We start from the raw sequence: 9,256 nt of genomic DNA, 5'->3' as shown, positions 1-9,256 counted from the left end.
TTTTCATTATTATGACTTTTTAATTCAAGTTAAATTTATTTTCTTTTTCTCTCAAAATTGTAATGAGTAAGCAATTTGTCGACTTTACCATGGACATACTCTGTTCTTCAACAGTCTTGTACATTTGATGGCCTTTGCCTGAAGCAACTTTTATATTGGGGAACTATAAAGTAGCAATGCTCTAAATTGCTTGTTTCTTCTATACTAAAGAAAAAGCTTCCTTTCCTGTTCTCTCTCCCTCCTTCCTTCCTCCCTCCCTCCCTCTCTCTCTCTCTCTCTCTCTCTTTCTCTCTCTCTCATATGTATACAGCTTGGTTATCACTAACAGCTCATAAAATTATTTTTATACAATATTTACATTCCAATTTCTGGTTCCAGCGAAGGGGAATTAGCTTGTTTTGCACTAATCCTTCCAGAGAAAACAACTATAAAGAAGGGGGAAAATGATAATAACTCTTTGAAATCCCTGTAGGCAGAAATTAAAAGGGCAAAAATCACACTGAGTGAGACCAAGTTTATCTTGCTTTCCCTCAGATAGCATCCCCAGTCCACAGGGCATTGCACAGCTAGAATTCAGAGAGCCACAGTCCTGTTGGTCTGTGGAATCAGAGGTTTCCCTTGTTCTAGGTTTCCCTCTTCCCCTCAATTTTGTGCAATTTTGATAGTGCCATCTCCTCATTTGCAAATTGTGGACAACCATATTACCTACCTAATTATAGAGTTTTGAAAATTAATAAAATAATTGTGTTCATACCTGTAAGGTTGGCAGAGCAGAGCTTGGCCTGTGGTGAGCATCCACTGGTTGAAGAACTTTGGATATACCTAGAATCCTCAACAATGACAACTCCTGAGTAGACCTTATGAAGCCCCTTAAGATGCCACAAAGCCCCAATCATGAAGCATTGTTTTCCACGCTCTCGTTTACAGATGAGGTGACTGAGGTTAAGAGGCTACTTAGCAAGGAACCACAAAGCTAATTACTAACAAGCTGCAAATGAAGCCAGCTCTACTTTATGTGAAGAATCTTTCTGCACATTTTATATCTTTATCCCTATACACTGATTATTTCTTTACTATTACATTTTTATAAAAACATGATATATATGTGTGTATATGTATTATATATACATATACCATATGCATAATGCTTGTAATATTTTAGTTGTTAATTCCATATGTTAAAATAAAGAAATCCAAATTTGACAAGAAGAATTCCAATAAGCAAGAAAAGTGCAAGGGGCTATTATAACAGATAGACTCTAAACCAGCTTGACTCCTCATTCCTGTCAGGTCCTTTACCATCATTTTTTTTATGTATTGAACTCTGGAACCTGTATCACTTTTCTGAAGTAGTCAGGCATAACTCAGAAGCAGAATTATAAAACTCTCTCTCCATCTCCATGGATCTAAACCGAGAGACACAGCTTCTCAAAATACTCACTGACAGGCCTAGAGCACCAAGACCAGGCAGTTTTACAGGAAAAATTTATCAAGTCATAAGAGAATAATTCAGCTCTTTTGTGCTAAAAAATCTATTGCGGCAAGTATAAAAAGAAAAGATTAAACAAAAGTGAATTAAAAGATAGCAAAATAAGGAAAAATGTGCTAACTTTATGTAAATATAATCATTACTTATATTCTTAGCTCATACACACACACACACCCCACACACACACAAGGTGGGGCAAAAGTAAGTTGACATTTGTGAGTATGCGAAACACAGAATTTTATTCATGTATTATTATTTATTATTGTATTATTTTTCCAGATGAACAAATGTAAACCTAATTTCCCCACACCATATATGTATATGTATATACATATATACACACACACATATACATGTGCATACATATTTAGGTATTCTTTTCATTTCCTTCAAAAATATTTTGTATTTTCTTTATAGATGACCTACATAAATTTTAAGATTTACTCTGAAGAAATATGCATTATTGTTGCTATTTTTAACATAACTGTAAATAATTAAAACCCCAAAGTAAAACACTATTAAATATAATTCACTATAGTAAGAGTAAAATTCATATTTCAAAATCAAAAAATCTATTAGCACCACTTTAAGATAGTAAAACGGGAAAAATCATATAATCTTCTCAATAGGTACAAGGAAAAGTATTTAATGTAATATTAGAGTTGTTCATGATAAAACTCCAAGCAACCTAAGAATGGAAAAGAAATCCTTTAACCTGACAAAGGACATCAACATCTATTATTAGAGTATATACGTCACAGTGAAGCTTCACAATACCCTTGTTCAAGTTAGAAAGCCTGCCTTTCTTCCCACCTAAAATCAGGATTACACCAGTGGCCTTGGCCAGTGCCATGAGTCAACAGGAAGGAAAGGAAGGCATAGGAGTAAAAAGGAACAAAAGTGCCAATATTTGCAAACTTATGATTACGGCTATAACGAATCCGAAGGACCCAGGTAAACTATTGACATTAATAGCAACTGGTAAGATTACTGGATGCAGAAGCCAACCATACTCTTATATAGCGACCCTAATCAAATATAATCAATTATGTATAATTGACAGCACCAGGTTCCAAAACCCCCAATATTAAACAAAACCCCTAAGTCACAGAGTGGAATACATAATATTTTATCATCACTTTAAAAAGTTTAAACACGTGCATATTATTCAGGATTATATATTTGAGTAGATAAAAGTAGAAAAGCCCCATGAATGTGCTAGCCAAGAAGCCAACTGAGGACAGTCTGCAGAAAAGGAAGCTGGGAGGGCAGCGGGAGTGGGGGGGGAAGTGCAGGGGCCAGCTGTTGCTCTAAAACGTTCTTTAAAAAATATAAAGCCAATGTGACACAGAGCCACAATTTGATAAGGGGGTTAAAGCTAAGTTCATGTTATTTATCTCTATACTTCTCACATATTTGTAGTATCTCAAAATGCTTCACTGTCTCCAAAAAAAAAGTAAAAAAGAAAAGAAAGTGGCAACACAGGTGGGCATTTGGAAGCCCCCGCTAGAGCGAGCGACCTTTGTCCTGCTCTGCCCAGGAAACAAGAATCTGTGGCTCTGAAAACTGGCACAAAGCGCAGAGGGTTCTTCACCTTGCCGGTAGCCTATTTTCCAAAGCTGCTGGAGAAACCCTCGGGCGAGCACACCTGCCAGGGCAGCAAGCTCTGCCGAGCACCTGGGCCTCTTTCCCCGTGGGCCATGGCTTATTGCTTTCCTTTTTCCCCCAGAGAAAAACAACAGGTCAATAGACACGATGCTGGATGGAGACAAATTACTTTATTGCTTAGGAAATAAATGACTTCCACCAAATGATTTTTTCTTCCCCAGTTTAGCATTGGTGTCATTCCTCCTGCCTCCAGAACTTATCTGTGTCATTAAACACCGAGTTTCTGAATATTTGCAGAAGATGGAGTGCATGTCCTTTATCTCCTGCTATTTAATAGAAATACTGCAGACAAATCCATTTTGTCTTTATGGTGATCTATCACGGGCACAGTGTTCCTTCCTACAGTCTTCCCCGGGTGACCTCTTAGACACAAAATGTCTCTGCCCTTCGGTGTGAGGGAGCCTAAACAAGGTCCCCCGAGACAGACTAGGATGTAACATGTGGCATAATCCTCAAGAGAGCTCAGAGAACATCCACTGTGTGATAAAACAAATTAGACAAGCAGGATCAAAAGGCATGCTTCCGAGGAACTTCACGCTGAAACAGATTTCAAGTCCATAAGGGCAAGGCTCACATCAGAACGTGTAAGGAGTGATCGGGTGATAGGTTAATTTTGCTATTCATAGTGTACTGGTTTATGAATTTCCCACTGCATTCTATAAATCAGTCCAACACTGAGACCTCCCAAGTCAGGGTAGTAAAAATTCATCTTTGTCCTGTGAGGGTCCTCACCTCTAGGCTCATGTAAATACCTAGAGGCTTAGGTGGGATGGGAAGGCATCTAGGTTTTAACATTGGCTGTTGGCCTCATCACTGCTCCTTCTGCCTTTGGGGGTCCCGCTCCTGGCACATTTCAGTAGCTGTTGGGTCTTGATGCTCTGGGCTGCCTCAGAGATGACTTTTCTCTCTGACTACAGACTAAGCCACCCAAGGTCTAAGCTGCTCTGTCCTACCCCAGTGTGCACCACGCAGTCAGGCAATCCCTGTCATAAGCCCTGGACCCCACTGCCAAGAAATGTCCCCTTTTCAACCCACATTGAGCCAACTCAACACTCGATTCTTTTGTCTTCCTTGTTAAGGTCTCCACTGCCTAACCAGAGCAGGGAGTGATGAAGAGGAATGGCTATTACCAGTGCCTTGCAAATTCCATGGTTGGTCCCGAGTCACTTAGGCAGGTGAAATGGTGGGCAGCACAGTCCCGGTGTGGGGCATTTGTATGTCTCAGGAGTTTTCTTAGTAAAATGGCATGGTTTGTTTAACTAGTGGTTTATAAGTTGTGATCCTTGAAACACTAGTGTTATTTGGAGTGACCTGCATCCGCTTCAGGGGTCAAGCCATGGCCAAGTTTTATTTCATTTACATAATTTATATAAATTTTATTTGATGAAAGGGTTGCATTTCTTTTATCTTCCTTTGTTCAATTGATGGGACAGATTTGCAGACAAGTCTCGATTAATTGATCTCCATGTATCCTGAATGTCAGAAGGAGTTGTGTGTGTTAAAATCCTCTAGGCACTGTAACATCTGCAGATCTGTGTATTAACTCCTATCCTTTAACACATCTCCAAGTTTCCTTGCCACTCCTGAATGTAGAGCATAATACTTTCAATTCTTGTATTTTCTCTTTATAGTCACTGTCAAATTTATTTGAATAAAAGTTAGGTATCATTAAGGTATCTAATACACCTTTTTAAAGTAATGAATTGGGGCGAGATATGAAGTCTGAATGTGGTCCTATTTTTACTTAAAGTGCAATCAGGAGCCAGACACTATTGGAGGAAAATATAAAAACATAAAGAACTGTGAAATCACATCTAACTCCATCCATCCATCCCATCAGTGAAATCACGAGAGCAGTTATTTGCTAAGATCTGTTGGAACTGATGATAACCATCTTCATTTGTTAAATTTGATCTGCTTTCACCTGAGTCTTCTCTTGCTTTCTGTTTTCTAAGGAACCTTATGAAGAAGAAAAAATTGCCACAACAATGCCAGCCAGTGTCTCTGGCTCATGTAGAACCTTTCCAGAGTCCATAGCTGCATTGAGAGAGAGAGAGAGAGAAAGAGAGAAAGAGAAAGAGAAAGAGAAAGAGAAAGAGAAAGAGAAAGAGAAAGAGAAAGAGAGAGAGAGAGAACCTCCTTTTAGAGAGTTCTCATTCTATCATTCATCATGGATGTTGGAAGTTGATTTTTATAATTTTCAATAAATAATGGTTTATAGATTCCCCATTGTAAAGCCCTTTGGGAATTTTCTAATAAAGGTAGTGACGTCGGGTGGCATTTGGGGAGGCCAAGGGAAGCCTCAACTCAATCCAGGTTCTTGTCTCAGAACAAAAAGGAATTCAAGAGTATCACAGAAAGATTTAGAAAACACAGAAAATTTATTAAAGCAGTAGTATGCACTGGAGAAGTGAGAGCAGGTGACCTCCAAGAATGAGACCTACCAATGGGGTCTGGGTGGAAGGTTTTAACTAAACGTGGCCAAGTGGGGTGGGAGGGGATAGGGTGGCCTTTTGCTTCTGATGCTGGTGGGGTGACTGCCAGTGCTGCTTGTCCTTTCTCTCCTCTCCAGATGCTAATTTCTTCTTGGTCCTTCCAATTACAGGAAATTGAGGAGGGGGAAGCGGGGACCAGGTGGTTAGTGCAGGTCATGTCTGTGATGTTCCAGCCAAGAGGGAGAAAAGGAGGGGTATAACCCGAGGTCTTTGTTCTCTATTTTAACTTTCCTGCCTCAGTCAGTAGCACAACAAAATTTAGAGCCTGCCAGAAAATCAGCCATTACAACTTACTATCATCGTGTACCCCTAAGGAAGGCCCGAAGAGCTTGGGAAGAGATCTGGAAATGGAGGCCTACAGGTGCTGGACACTGCACTTCTGGGCACCAGGATAAGAATGTAAAGATGTTGTTTTTTATATGTGTTGATAATGTTCTATGATTTATATGAATATCTGGTTGATGTGCTTCTGGAAAGAGAGCGGCTCTCTGGTCTGTGGATTCCAAGTGGACAAGCCATGTACCGAGTCATGAGGGAAGACTAGTCAATTTGGAATCTCTGAACTGCTGCCTCAAGGTCATTTTTTTTTTTTTTTCTTTTTCTGCACTTAAAAAACATAATGACTTGGTGGGAATAAAAAAAAAAAAAGGTAGTTATGTGGCTATTTTAAGACCTCTCAGCATGAGGGGATCTCACTCCTCTCCTTAAAGGAAAACACACTCAAATTTATTTAATTGCAACCAGTGGATATTTCAGAACATTATCAGAAAAATATTAGCTGAAAGGTGTGTGTTTTGTTTTGTTTTGTTTTTTCACTGTCCCATTATTTCTTATAAATTACATTGCTAAACAGTATTTAAATTTTATTGTGTCCGGAAGAGGTATTTGTTTGAATATCCAAAAAGCCCTTCTATCAATTAGGATTATATTTACCTCTATGTAAGATGAACTTGATAACACTGACTTAAAAATAAGGGTTTTAAATTTTTAAAAATTTTTATTAAATGTATTGGGGTGACATGGGTTAATAAGATTATGTGCTTCAAGTGTACAGTTCTATAATACATCATCTGTATATTTATTGCATTGTGTGTTCACCACCCAAAGTCAAGTTACCTCGGTCACCATATATCTGACCCCCTTTACCCTGTAACTTCCACTTCTCCCCAGCCCCTTTCTCCTCTGGTAACCACTATACTGTTATCTGTGTCTATGAGGGTTTTTTTTGTTAGTTTGTTGCTTTCTGTTTTATATTTCAAGGGGTTTCTACTTTTTAAAAAATTTCTTTTTCAAAAACATATTTTTATTGATTTCAGAGAGAAGAAGGGAGAGGAAGGGAGAGACAGAAACATCAATGACAGTCATTGATCGGCTGCCTCCTGCAAGCTCCCCACTGGGGATTGAGCCCACAGCCCTGGGCATGTGCTCTGATGAGGAATCAAACCTCAATCTCCTAGATCATAGGTAGATGTTCAACCACTTTGCCATGCCAGCTGGGCCAGGGGTTTTTACTTCTGAGGTGACAAGCAGTTTACACAGGTGCAGGGACTCTGCAATGATACCAGGAATGCAGGTTTTTCTCTTTCTTTTCCATAATCTTTAGTGAGACTTACCCTACAGTGACAAGATGACTAATCTGAAAATGTGTTCCAGAAAGGAAGTTAGGGATAGCACAACAGGTGAAATGAGTATGATAGACAAGTAATCCCCCTTTTCCCAGGAAAATAATAGCTCTCCTGGAATCTTCATGAGGTCATTCCATTTTAGATGCTAGAGCTGGGACATAGAGCCCTCCCTAGCTGCAAGGGAGTCTGAAGAGGTGACTTTGGGTTCTGAACTGGACACATTGTTATCCATAACAATATCAGATAATTTTAAAAATAAATACAAGGTCAAATGTGCTAAGAAAGCACCAGTGTCTAACACAATATCCTCCTTGGGTTAAATACACTCCTTCCCAAAGGAGACACACCCCAAGTCTCATCCAGTTTCTTGATCCTGTTCAGAGTCCAGTTCTCTGGGTCATGAGTAATCTTCTCTGTCTGGACAGGATAAGGGTCCTCATGGTTTCTCGATCTTTAAAAAAGACAAGTTATCTGCTCCCAACATACCCAATGGACAATGGTAGAAAAGGAGTCGGACAATAATACCAAGTGTTTGTACTGGGAAAAAGGGGAAATGGGAAACCAATGTACCTTTTGGAAATAGTGAAGACTCTAGGATGTGCTTAATCTGACAGGACTTCATTCTGCTGTCTGGGCAAATCTCCATCACTCACTACATATCACTGTCCTGGCTCTGATCTTCGCACAAAATAGTTCTAGTCTGTTAAACTCTGAAACAACATCTAAAATAGGAATCAGAAAAAAAATGTCCCTCTAAGTAGCTTCAGGGCCATTGTGACTTCCTTCCGGTGGGTTAAATTCAGAGGTCCAGGTTTAGCCACAAGAATTGAACGTATATAAAAGCAAGGCAGCATTTTCGTTGGTTCTATCTAAAACTTAGCAAATTTTATGCTATGTGCAGGTAAAATTTTGCCTAGACTTTCTTTTTTAACCTGAAGACTCATATCTTTTATCAACCGACTTGTGAACTGTGCTTATGCCCCTAGCCTTGACTTGGTGAACAGTAGTTACCTTGAGGGAACCCAAAATTGGTTCTGTTCAGAAAGCAGCATCTTTGCCTGTCAGCTTACCTGTTAATGGGAGGTGTTTGAGAAAAGCTGGAGGCCACAATCTAATCTTCTGCTAAGGCCCAGTACCTCGAAGCAGTGCTTATAATGGTTTATGTTTAATGTAAAAGGGTAAATTTTTTCAAAGATATAGGCTTTATATTACGGGACTTTTGGTCAATTTATACAGCAAGCTTGCAAAGGCAGAAAGCATCTCCCTTAGCAAAACTATATTTTCTTCACACCTACTTGCAGGCTTGCTAGCTTTAGTCTGAATTCATTTTACTTTGGAAATTTTTGCAAAAATGGAGAAATAACCAGCATATGCCAATGATGTAAATTTCCCCTCAATATTCTTCAAAGTTATATCTTTGGTCAACGTCTAGTCTACATATCATATACTACAGGTGACAACTTGATCAAAGTTTTTTCTACTACATAACACTGATGACCAGCTTACAATATCTGAGTGCTCATCACCTATTGCCTACCTCCTTCACTAGATTCTATAAACGTCAGAGCACTCTAACATCAAATTCTATATTAGTTAAAATTGCATATAACAGAAACTTGACAACAGTGATTTAATCAAATTGCCCCTCGTCAAACAAGAAAGCAAAATAGCACATTCACGATGCCTTTGGAAAATCAGGCTGCTTTTCTTGTTCCGCTAAGCCATCTTCAGCTAGTGGCTTTCATGCTTCTGATAAAACGTTGGCTGTTTTTTATGACTGAGTCGTAAGGGAGTTAGAGAAGGGTTTTTTAACTTCGTATATTGTCACTTCCAAGCAATGTTGGGGTGCTTCTGTAGGTAGAAACTCCAAAGATGCATAGCAAAAGGTGTAGATACAGAGAAAGGTAAAGAATTGAGGCTAATAATAAAATCTAACACAAGCTGGTTTGGTGATAATATCTAACAGTATTCATTTCTCA

The sequence above is a fragment of the Miniopterus schreibersii genome (assembly GCF_964146895.1).
Source record: "Miniopterus schreibersii genome assembly, chromosome: 7".
Lineage (NCBI taxonomy): Eukaryota > Metazoa > Chordata > Mammalia > Chiroptera > Miniopteridae > Miniopterus > Miniopterus schreibersii.
This window is presented reverse-complemented; position numbering follows the sequence as displayed.